Here is a 12,352-nt window from a genome sequence, read left to right on the forward strand (position 1 = left end):
TCATCAAACTTCTAATACTACCTTTTTACCCCTTCAAATACAGTTACGGGGGAAACAGTATTTTTTGTGTGGTAGCTGTTTATCTTTTTTTGTTCCTTCATGTTTCTCTCTTATAAAAGTTTATCTGGTACTGTGATGTGTTCATAAAAATATTCTTTTATTATACTCTCTTATAGTAGAACTATTCACCATGGATATTTCTGCTGCCAGTAACAATCTAAATTAATGCTGGCAAAAGATTAGGTACTTAGTTTACTCTTACTGAATCAGCTCTACTCTTTTGGACCAAAGCAACATGAGAGCAAATACTTTTCACACCGGTTAGGATGGAGTTGCAGTTGTCATATATTTGGAATGTTATGATCCCAAGCATTCTTCACATAATTTGAATGACACTGTACGTTAGATTTTTGATAAAATTGGCCAGTTTTTACAGAAGAAATTTTTTCTCTGATCATTTGGTCCTATCATCTATTTAGGAATATGTAAAACTGGATTTTTTTTTTTTTAAGGTAATATGTGACCAAAGTTAATTTTCTTCCTAACACCTAAATAAAGAGAAAGCAGTTTCTCGTATGTGGTTGTGATACCTTTATCCTCATTATCTGAAAATGAGGAATAGGCTTATTGAACAAGAAGCTGAAACAAGATATTCTCTTCATTTTATCCCAGTGCTGTTATCCTGATTATCTAATTACAAAAAGGAGTATTGCTGTATGATTTTATCGCCACTTCTGTTGGAGTAAGATCTGACTGTTATTATGTGGTTAATTTGTACAGCAGAGTAACACAAACTGCATTATGGGCTAGTCAATGATCTTTGAGTAATTGGGTTCAAAATCTTAATGTTTAAGTGACATGTTCAAAGGCTTTGAGTTAAACCTTTTTGTTTGCTGAACTGTTACACATCTAGATACTTAAGTATGTGTTTAATGTGTTGTTGTTTTTTTTTTTAATTCCTGTGTCATTTTGAAGTTTAGAATTTTCGAGGAATGTAGCAAATAGAACAAGCGATTTCTGGATTATGCAATCCATCCTGAAATTTTTTCATGTATCAGACCCCCAACATTTCATTTTTTCTTATGTCTCACATTGTTTTATAATAGGTGCTACCCTATATAGTAAAATACTGAGTCAGTGACTAGTAGAATGTGTAACATTTAACAAATAGTATCTGGTTTAAACAAGTTTGGCTTTGTTCAAATTTCAGTTTGGCCACTGATTGTCAAATAGCTAGTCTGTAGGGTTGCTTATTACAACTAATTTAAGTAGAAAGTGAAGACTGATATATGTTTAAGAATGGAAGAGGGAGAGACCAGTATTATGTTTTAAAAGGTATTTTCATCAGTTTATTTAAATATGCTTGGTTATTTATAAGTCTTGGCTCTTATATGTAAATAGAAGAGACTCCTTCTAAAATAACTACACTGGAAGACCTTTTTTCTTCATCTTCAGAGAAACAAATTCTCATTCCAATTCATATATTATTGGACATTAACAAAATTCAGGGTTGGAATAAATTTAGGTCTGTTGGTCCATGTGGCCTAGTGTCCCAGCACCACATTAAATATCATGGCTGTCTTTTAAGCATGAACATTGGGTTGGTTTTTGCTTTTTTTTTCCTTATCAAATTGTGTGTGTGTGGTGGGTGGATTAAAGGAAGAGAGATGCCATGGCATTTTGATATCCCTACTGAAGTACCATAAGGGAAAACACATTTTTTGGGGGGCAGTGAAACATGCTATTGAGGGGAAAGTTGAGTGGCAACTTTTTCTTACTATTGATAATTTCTTACCTGAAATACACTTCTCCCAAGTGCTTGACTATACCAGTGATCCAGTGATCTTTCTATTGTAAAGGTTTTCAGGAACACAGATTCCAATTTTGTGTGTATTGATAGGTAAAAATCCTCTTCTCAAATCTAATTTTTTAAATCCGGATGAATTGCAGGTACAGAAGAAAGTCTGAAGTGATTGCTGTTCTGATAAAACAACAGTTTGAGAGCAGAAAGATAGGTCATATTCTTTGAGTAAATTTTGAGGAAATAAATTGCAACTACCTGGTTGACATCAGTGGCCACTTACAGGGCTTTAGTTCCATTACTCTCGTCTCCACAGCAGCCACATCTTGGCTACTTTCAATATCCCAAAACAACTTTACCTCCGAAATCACAAATGTAGAAACCTCACCTCTGACCATAACAGTTATATTCCTTTACACAAGTTCAAATCAGGTCATTATCAGTCTGTTTTCACCAGTTCCATAAGCCCTGTCTAGATTTTTAAGTGATCTGTCAATTCAGTGTCACTGTTGTCAGTATCCCAAATAACCCTCCCCAGTGTCGTAACCTTTCTGGAAAATACAGCCCTAGATGTATCCAATTCCCTATGGATTATTTCTGGAGAAAGGCCACCAACTGTACAAATCAATATTACTAAGTGTTAATTAACAACACTGCATGTTATCCTTACTGTTACCTCTCATCAACTCTTTTCCTGTTCTTAACTGTTGAAAACTTCTCTTCTCAAACTTGTGACCCTGTCTTTTCTCCTTCACTCTTATAACATGTCCTTGCTTTCTGGCGTACATTAAAGAGATTTTATCAGGCAGAAATTCCCTGAACTTCCACCTAAATTGACACCTGTGGAGAAGTGCTCCAATGCTCTAGGTGACATCCCAGCTCTACTAACTTAGTGATAAACTCAGTGACCTTGGGCATAATTAAATCTGAGTCTCCTATCCTCATCTGTAAAATGAGACTATCAGTAGCAACCACGTTGTATGGTTATTGTGAGAATTAGTTGAAACAGTTAAAAAGTTTAAGCACACTGATAAAAAACAGCTCAGTAAATGTCAACTACTGTTAACCCTTTGCATCATCTTGTGAAGCTAGTACTTTTGATTATCTTGTTTTAGGAGTCTTCAACCTCTCCCTTAGTCTGTTGATCCTTTTTTTGTCAACATTTCTCCCCAAGTCCCTAGGTATTTCACATCTTTTAAAAAAGATTTTTCCTAGATACCATACACTTCGGCTATAATCCTATCTCCACATTTTCAATATTCAGTTTTAATAACATTTCTATTACTGTCTGCTTCAGTACCATCCCCTTCTCCCTCAATCCACTCCAATATGGCTTATACCCAACTTTTTTTTTATTGTTGTTTCTTTTGGCTGTGTTGGGTCTTCATTGCCGTGTGCAGGCTTTCTCTAGTTGTGGTGCGCGGCCTTCTCATTGCGGTGGCTCCTCTTGTTGTGAAGCATGGGCTCTAGGCGCTCGGGCTCAGTAGTTGTGGCTCGTGGGCTCTAGAGCGCAGGCTCAGTAGTTGTGGCACACAGACTTAGCTGCTCCATGGCATGTGGGATCTTCCTGGACCAGGGGTCCAACCCGTGTCCCCTGCATGGCAGGTGTATTCTTAACCACTGTGCCACCAGGGAAGCCCTACCCAACTTTAATACAGCTGTATTGAAAACTACTTTGATCAAATCAACAATTCTTATTTTCCTGAACCATATTTTTTAATTCATTCCTTGCTTGACCTGATAGCATTGCTTGGCATTGTTAGCCAGTAGTCTTCAAATGAATACACACTCCTGGGATACATGAAGGGGTTCAACAGAATCAATTTCCCAACACTGTACATTCATATGTACTTGTTCTAAATTGATCTCTGAAAACTACTATTCCTTTCACTGTAACCCTTCACCCGTTAGAAAAAAGAAATACCTCTCATCCATCCCAAAACTCACTGTGTTTACCCTAAGGAGTAAAGCCTCCAAACAAAGGGACAATTTGAAACGTTGATGTTAAGGTCTGAATGACTCCTTTTGCAAGTCAGGTAGTTTCCAGTTACATGCCCTCAATAAAATTGGTAGAGAACTGGATTGTCAGCTGATTCATTAGACATACAATTTGAAGAAAGATCACTATGATATTTGGCCTAAATTCCAAGAGTTCAGAGGATTAAGTGATGTTTCTAAGATCTATTACTGACTTCATGTGAGCAAGGTTTCTCAGTGCTTTCATCTATAAAAATAGAAAATAGAAATTTTCTCCTTTAGAAGCTCCAATTATGTGCATGTTACATCTCCTATCTCCATGTCATTTTTATTTTTATGCTTTCTCATCGTGATTGAGCACTGTATACTCTATCATTCCAATTTTGTATTCATTTTTATGATTATTATGTAATTTTTTTCCTTGAATTCTGCCAGCTCATGTTTCTTCTGTTTCCTCATATCCTCTTGTATTTCTGATGTCGGCACTTTACCGAGATGTTAAGATATTAAGGTTGTCATGAGATCTTTGATTATAGTTTTCAACTATCTGTTGAGGCAACATTTTTCTGGTGAGTGCTCTTCACCTGCCATGTATTTTTTTTTTTTTTTGATCCTTTTCTATTTTTATATCCTCCTCCAAACCCTGTGCCAGTTCTTTTTTATTGTTTGGTCAACTGCAGATATTTTCTCAGCACCTGCTATGTGCCAGGCACTATTCTAACCACTGGGAATACAGCAGTAAACAAAATCAGTCCCTCCTTTAATGAAGCTTACACTCTGGTGGAGGGGAGACAAACAATAAACAAATATATATCATTTGTTTTATACATATTAAAACAAGGTAAAGGGATGCAATAAATAATAAAGCTAGGGGCAGCAGAGGGTTGTGAGATGAGTTCAAAGAGAGAGCAGGAATAAGATCATTAGAGTTGTGACATGAACTTTGGATTTTATGCTAAGGAGAGTGAGAAGACATTGGAGAGTTTTTATTAGAGTGACATGATCTAACAAAGCTTAGGCAGCTGTAGGGAGTCAACTAGAAAAATGGAGAGCACAATTATGAAATTATTGCAAGATTCTAGGTGAGCACAGGGGCTCGGACTAGGGTAGTCATAGTGGAAGTAATGAGAACTAGATTCTAGATTGGATGTAGTATATGAGAGGAGTCAGAAATGAGCTCTTGGAAGAGAGGAATTTCTGTTTACCTGGATGGGGAAACAGATGACTCGTCTTTAAATGAAGTTCTTCCCAGGTGTTGCAGGGTTTTCATGAAGGGGAAAGGTCAAGCTGGCAGAAAAATTTATCATGGTCCAGAGTTATGTGTGTGAACCATTGTAGCTCTGCCAGTGAAATCAGATGCCAAATGGCTTTTCACATCGCAGGGGACCGCTTCCCTGCTGCTCTAACAGACCTGTCTCACAAATAGCCTCACGTTTAAGAAGACACTAGCTAGGTTTCTCAGATCCTGCAGAGGCAAGCATACCCCCTGTACTCTCCTTTGACCTTTACTACTTTTTCAGCTCTTTCACCCATTTTAGAGTTAAGAGTTTCAGATGTCTCCTAGTTTCGTTGAAGCTGGAGTCAACTTCCTTTTCTCATTCTCCTTATTGCTTCTGGGTGATTTTCAAGAGAAGAGAGAAAGGACTTAACTCTTCTGTCTCCAAACTCGGAAGTACACATTAACTTTTAATACCCAAATTACTATGCCTTGAACCCCTACTCATTTGATTTCTGAACTTCAGCTGCTTACCCCACTCTCAGAAAGCATTCCACAATTACTACAGGCCTGAGAAAAAGCAAAGGAATACCTCCCATATGCTCCCCACAAGATATGCCACCCACAGTTACCCAACAATGCCTTCCCTCTTCTCCCCAACTCCCAAAACCTGCCCTCAAAGCTGGCCACAAGTAGCCTAACTTGCACTACTGAAAATGGTGCCTCTTGTGCCGTTACCAGTACCAAGATGTTGCCTCCTAAGGCTTTTTCATATGGAGACACTTTACCTGCTGGTCTTTTCAAATTAGGTGAAGCCATTTCCTAAAAGACTGTTATATTAGAAATAAGATCAGTCCTGAAAACAGGCTCACAGTTAGTTAATGTAGTAAATACGAAACTTAGCTTTGAGCTTCCAAACAGCCAAAGTCAAAGGTGCACACACCTATGTCTCTAGTAAACCGGTGATGTGCTTTCTGTCACAAAGCAGGCCATTGGTATTAAGTTTCAAGTGGGTCTTTCTCGTCCGGAGTACCATCCTTTGACCAATGGTTGTCAACCGGGAGGGGTTTTGCCCCATCAGGGAACATTTGGCAATATCGAGATATTTTTGCTTGTCACAACTGGGAGGTGCTACTGATATGTACAGGATAGAGGCCAGGTATGCTGCTAAATATGCTACCATGCACAGGACAGACCTTCACAACAAAGAATTATTTCGCCCAAAATATCAGTAGTGTTGAGATTGAGAAACCCTACCTTTAGACCCAGGTAAGATGGGCTTCTGCCTTGGGGCCTGTGTGTTAGAGGGTCCTGCATATCACAAATAGATTTTTATCAAAGAGCATGTGGGTGCCTCAGTCACTCAGAATTTGCCACTGAGGACTAGCATAATGCAGCCTATAACCTTAAATATTTAACCTTGTAACCAGGAAAATCCTCCACGCCTTTTGCCCTATGTCCTTGAAACAAAAGGTGGCCATGTCCCAATTCCATGAAGGCTTGTGGGTTATGTCAGAGACAGACACTGCTTCTTAGTACAGGGAAATTCGAGTGGCAAAAGCATTTCAGTAAGAGAAATGCTAGTTGATTTGTCAAATCCTTTTCACATGGATGTAATGGATTCTTGCATAATAAGATACTGTTTCCCAGGAACGGACAAAGAGAGAAAAAAGGGCTAGAATTCATATAATTGGAGTCCCTGAAAGAGAAAAGAGAGAGTATGGAGAAAATCAATTTTCAAAGAGATAAAGGTTAAGAATCTTCCAAAACTGACAAAAGATACCCACACATAGATTTGAGATCTACAAATCCTAAGCTGGATAAAGACAAAATCACATCTAGGCATACAACAGTGAAAGAGCTGTGACCCAAAGAAAAGAAGAAAACAAGTACAGACAGAAAAAAGGACGCATTAACTTTAAGGGTGCAAGAATAAGACATTTAACTTCTCAACGTAAGCCAAAGAAGCCCGAAGACAATGTAATGATATCCTCGAAGCACTGAAAAAAATCATCACCAATTTACAATCCTATCCCAGTGAAAATATCCTTCACGAATAAAGGTGAAGAAATCCGTGGTGGCCAACCCATATAGGGCTTCTAATCATTGAAAGGGAAGCACACGCAATGAGTCCCACATTCCACCCAGGTTTCTCCCTGAGGTCATTTTTCAACCACAGTAAAGCGAACAAGCACAAACAGGTGGCAGACTCGCTGGGTGGAAGAAACAGACAAGCAAACAGGGCTGACAAGAGATTGCAATTTGGAGGGAAGAGTACCAGACGTGAGAGAGCTGTAGAGCCCCCAAATCTACATAAAGATACTCCCCTGGGTCCTTGACTGACTCCTAAGCTGTACACAAACATAGTGAGACTAGGACAGTCTATCAAAAAACAGCTCAGGCTCTCACAGCCAACAGCTTTTGGAATGGACAATTCACTTCAGGAGGAAAAGTGATACCAAATGTTGACCTCATGCTTCCTATTTTTCCTCTGGATCTTGGCTCCATAAATTTTCGCAGCTTTACTAGCTCTCCATTGCCTTCAAATATGTATTTTCAAAAATATTTTAGCCTCCTTTTCCATTTGTTCTCAGTAGGAAAGTTGGTTCAAAGCATCCTTGTCTACCATTGCTAGAAGCAGAATTCTTTTTTTCTATAAAATATTTTGGAGAGAAATATTTAAAGGTTTAAATAAATGAATTTATCATATTCATAGATTAGGACACGCATATTGTAGAGATGTAATTCTCTCCAAAGTAATCTACATGCAATGTAGTCTCAATAGAAGAAAAAATCCAATGGAGGATGGGGAGTAAAACTTGACATGTTTGTTCTAAGATTTATAAGGAAAGGCAAAGACCAAAAATAGCCAGGATAGTTGTGAAAAATAAGAACAAGAGAGACACATTGCTTTTCTGTGTGTCAACACTTACTATAAAGCTCCACTAATTAAAATAGTGCGATATTGGCACAATGACAAACAATGGAACAGAAAAAGAGATTCATACATATACTCGATTATGACAAAATGGCACTGTACAGCAGTGGGAAGGAAATGATAGATTCTTCAATAAGTTGCGCATCTATGTGGAAAAATGAAACCTGATGCCCACTTCACACCTTACTTAAAAACCAGTTCCAGGTAGATTGTAGATCTGTGAAAGGTAAAACAAGAAAGCTCCTAGAAAATACCAGAGGAGAAGATTTTTATGACTTAAGTACAGGAAGACTTTTTGAACAAGATGCAAATAACCACAAACTACAAAGGAAAAGACTTAAACACTTGCTTACCTTAAAATTAGTAATGTCTATTCATTGAAAGTCACTGTGAAAAGGCAAGCCCAGATGGGAAAAGACATTTACAAGGCATATCATCTATAAGAGGCTATGTGTCAGATATTCCTCATGCTCCACTGCACATCTTCTTGGCACCCATTTTATTCTAGGTATTACTGCAGTAGGATCTCATTTTAGCCACACCTCTCACGTGATGCCCCAGGGCTTCTTAGCTGCCCCAGCGTGGGCTTCCTATGGGAATCAGTCACACATGTGGGATCTGGAGATGTGAGGGATTTAACACCCCATGGGGAGCCCTTGGTCAAGGGGGGGCCCTGAGCTAGAAGATAAATGCTCTTCTCTTTTATAACACAGGTGGATAATTTTGAGGAACATTGTACATGGCTCTTCAGAAGGTCCCAACGAGAATGAGCCCAAGTTTCCCACAACAGTGACCAACTTGAGAAGGCGTGCTTCTATTGGTTTCCCCTCCTTTCCTTTCTACTTCTGTTCCTTGGATCATTTCCCAAATTAACTCTCTGCCTGCAAGCCCTTGCTTCAGGCTCTGCTTTCTAGGGGTAGCCCAGGCTAAGACAGGCTTACATCTAGAACCCCTACAAATCAACAAGGAAAAGATGTATAACCCAACGGAATAATGATAAGAGTCCTGACAGGTACTTCACAAAGAAGGAAATCCAAAGGGTCAACAAACTTGAAACGGTGCTCAATACCAATAATATCAGGAAGATGCTAACCTAATTCATACACATTGAAAATGGGACAATAAAAAAAAAAGTCTTGTTGAGTACATTGATTATCTATTGCCATGTAACAAAGCACCCCCAAAACTTCACAACTTAAAACAATAAACATTTATCTCGGTTTCCATGAATCAGGAATCTGGGCTCTGCTGGGTGCCTCTGGCTGAAGCTCTCTCACAAGGTTGTAATCAAGGTGTCAGAGAGGGCTACAATCATCTCAGGGGTTAACTGGAGGCTGGGAGGACCCATTTCCAAGTTCATTCATGTGAGTTCTCAGGTCCTCACTGGCTGCTGGTCAGAGACATCTGTTCCTTGCCCTGTGGGCCTCCCCACAGGTTAGCTCACAACATGGCCTTCACAGTGAGCAAGTGAGAAAGCAGAGGACGCCCAAGACAGAAGCTATAGTCTCTTTGTAACCTCATCTTGAGAGTGACATCCTGAACTTTGCTGTACAGAACACAACATTGTAAAGCAACTATACTCCAATAAAAAAGAAAGAAAGAAAGCAACATCCTGTTATGTTCTGTCACATCCTATTCATTAGAAGGGAATTGCTAGCTCCAGCCCACACTTAGGGGGAGGGGCTTACAGAGGGTGTGAATGCAAGAAGGCGGGGATCACTGTCTCAGAGGCTGCCACCACAACGAGGATGTGAAGCAACTCACATGTTCATGGTAGGAGTATAAATTAGTACTACTTTGGAAAACAGTTTGGCATTTTCTACCTAAGTTGAAGATATGCTTACCTTATAACCTAGCAACTCTACACCTAGGTATACACCAAAAGAAATATGAGTGCACGTGAATCAAGAGATATGTTTAAAAATGTACATAGCAGCATTATTTTTAATAACTTCAAACTGGAAACATCCAAATGTCCTTTAACAGAATGGATAAATACTCCTCGAATATTCCTACAGTGAATACTATACAACAGCAAAATGAATGAAACAGTTACATGGATGAATATCATAAACAATGTTCAGTGAAAAAAAGCCTGGCACAAAGGAATGCATTATTATTCCATTCTATTATTCCATTTGTACACATTTCAGAGAACAAATAAAACTAAGAGTATCTGATGATGCCTGATTAGATAGAAAAACTATAAAGAAAAAGCAAGTAAGGGACTTCCCTGCTGGCGCAGTGGTTAAGAATCCACCTGCCAATGCACGAGACATGGGTTTGAGCCCCATCCAGGAAGATTCCACATGCCACGGAGCAACTAAGCCCGTGCGCCACAACTGCTGAAGCCCGCGCACCTACAGCCCATGCTCCGCAACTAGAGAAGCCACCGCAATGAGAAGCCCGTGCACCGCAACGAAGAGTAGCCCCCACTCGCCGCAACTAGAGAAAACCCAGGCGCGGCAATGAAGACCCAACGCAGCCATAAATAAATTAATTAATTAATTAATTATTTTTAAAAAGGCAAATAAGTAGTAACAACAAAGTCAGAAGGGTGGTTATCCTTCGTGGGACAGGGAGGGTGCCCCTACTGAGCAGGAAGGGGCACCAGCAGGGCTTCCTGCATCCTAGCAAACTTGAATTTCTTGACTAAGGTGGTGACTGCAGAGATGTTTGTTTTCTGATCATTTACTGAGCTGTGTGCTGTTATTTTATATACCTTCTACATGTATGTTACGTTTTACCATAAAGAAAGCTTTCACAAAACTACACACATACCCACATCCTATTATCCAATTGCACACAGAAGGGGGCCCAGCAGAGGGCCTGGCCTGAGGTAAGCGCTCAGTGTATGTGAGCCAGTATCCACTTCCGGGACCCCTTCGGGTGGGAAATCCTGTCTGCCCCCTCTCTTTGACCATGCCAGGCCCTGGGAGGAAAGAAAGGCAACAGGGCTGTGCCTCCTGGAAGCCCCGCCATTTGCAGCAGGGTTTGGCCTGGAGGGGCCAAGGCCCCTCTACCCGTTAGAGGGCCCAATCTTCTCCCATGTTCCCAGCAGGAGGCAGGAGTGGGACTGGCTGGGGGGACCTTGGACCAGGGGTCAGGGACCAGGAGCCCTTTTGGAGCAGTCACTGGAGCTCAGCTCTAAGACAACCTGCCTGTCCCACGTGACTTCAGCGAGAAGACGCAAAAACCCTCTCTAACCACCCCCCCCCCAAACACACACACACAGGACTTCAATGAAAAGGTCAAGGGAATTTTCCTCCCCTGTAAGTGGAACGAATCTTTCTTGGGCCCAGAAAGAATTATTTATCAGGTGTTCATGGCATTCCGAGTGCCTTTACAGGGCCTGGCTGTGCTCTGAGGCACAATAGACAACTTTCTTCCTGAAAGCTCGGTTTACAGGCCAACTTCAAAGCCCATGTCCTCAGGGCAGGGCACGAGGCTCCAGTGTGGGAATTGACATCAAAGGCGCCCACAGCACAGGTTGATCTGATGTCGGGTGGACAGCCGCAGGGCTGCCAGGGGAGGCCCCAGGGGACTCGCCTGTCCTCAGCCCCTGGAGAATTCAGGGAGGCAGCCTGGTGGTGGCACGGGCCCCGTGAGCCCAAACTTCAAAAGCCCTGGGCCATTGCTTTACTTGCTGCAGGCAACTGTCTAAAATGGCAGATGGATGGTGGAGGGCAGAAGACTGGGGTGGGCGATAGCAGCTGGCCCCAAACCCGTTTATCCTGCCGAGCCGGGGAGAGGAGACAGGCTTTAAATGTGGAAGGACTGCCTGGAGCCTTGCTGTTCGTAAGGATCATACATGAGGGCAAACCAGCACGGTGACCACTGGCTGGGTGTCCCTGCCAGGGATGGCGCTTAAGGATGATCTCCTTTAGTCCTCACATCACCCATGTAAGGTACGTGCCATTATTCCCATCTTTCAGAGAAGGAAACTAAAGCTTAGGGAGGTTCAGTGACTTGCCTAAGGTCAGAGTTAATAAGGGTGGATTTGCATTCCACAACTCCTGCTCTTACCTACTACTCAAGGAACTTACAAATAGGGTACTAGGGATGCTCTCTGGGGGCTAGAGTATAAAAAGTGCAACAGAGCAGAGAGAGGCAAAATCATCTGAAAAAGAGGGAAGGCTCCCTGGGCAACAGCCCTTGACTTCTTTCATTCTCTCATTCATTCAACGAATTATTTCTTAGCAAGCTCATATTCTTGTGAGGGAGACAGGCAATAAACAAGTAAACAAAGAATGAGAATGTGGTATGTGTTAAATAATTATAATTTAAAGGTAGGTAAATGAGAATTTATATGCCATATTTTTTCTAGTGCTTCCTATGGGGCCAGGAACCATGCTTAGCATTTTCTTTTTTAAAAAAATAAAAAATTACTTCTTTCTTTCTCTTTCTTTCCTTCCTTCCT

At 40.9% G+C, this 12,352-nt stretch overlaps 1 protein-coding gene across 1 annotated transcript in view; it reads right to left on the minus strand.

Annotated features, from left to right (window-relative positions):
- Positions 1-937: 937 nt before the first annotated feature.
- The window catches only part of PLEKHA7 (pleckstrin homology domain containing A7), a 224,989-nt gene continuing 213,574 nt past the window's right edge, over positions 938-12,352 (minus strand). Inside the window, exon 28 of the mRNA XM_033862587.2 lies at positions 938-1,981. The gene's annotated coding sequence lies outside the window, so the exon portion shown is untranslated. The remainder of the gene's footprint in view (positions 1,982-12,352) is intronic.

This window comes from Tursiops truncatus, chromosome 8 (genome assembly GCF_011762595.2).
Source record: "Tursiops truncatus isolate mTurTru1 chromosome 8, mTurTru1.mat.Y, whole genome shotgun sequence".
In the NCBI taxonomy this organism is placed as follows: domain Eukaryota; kingdom Metazoa; phylum Chordata; class Mammalia; order Artiodactyla; family Delphinidae; genus Tursiops; species Tursiops truncatus.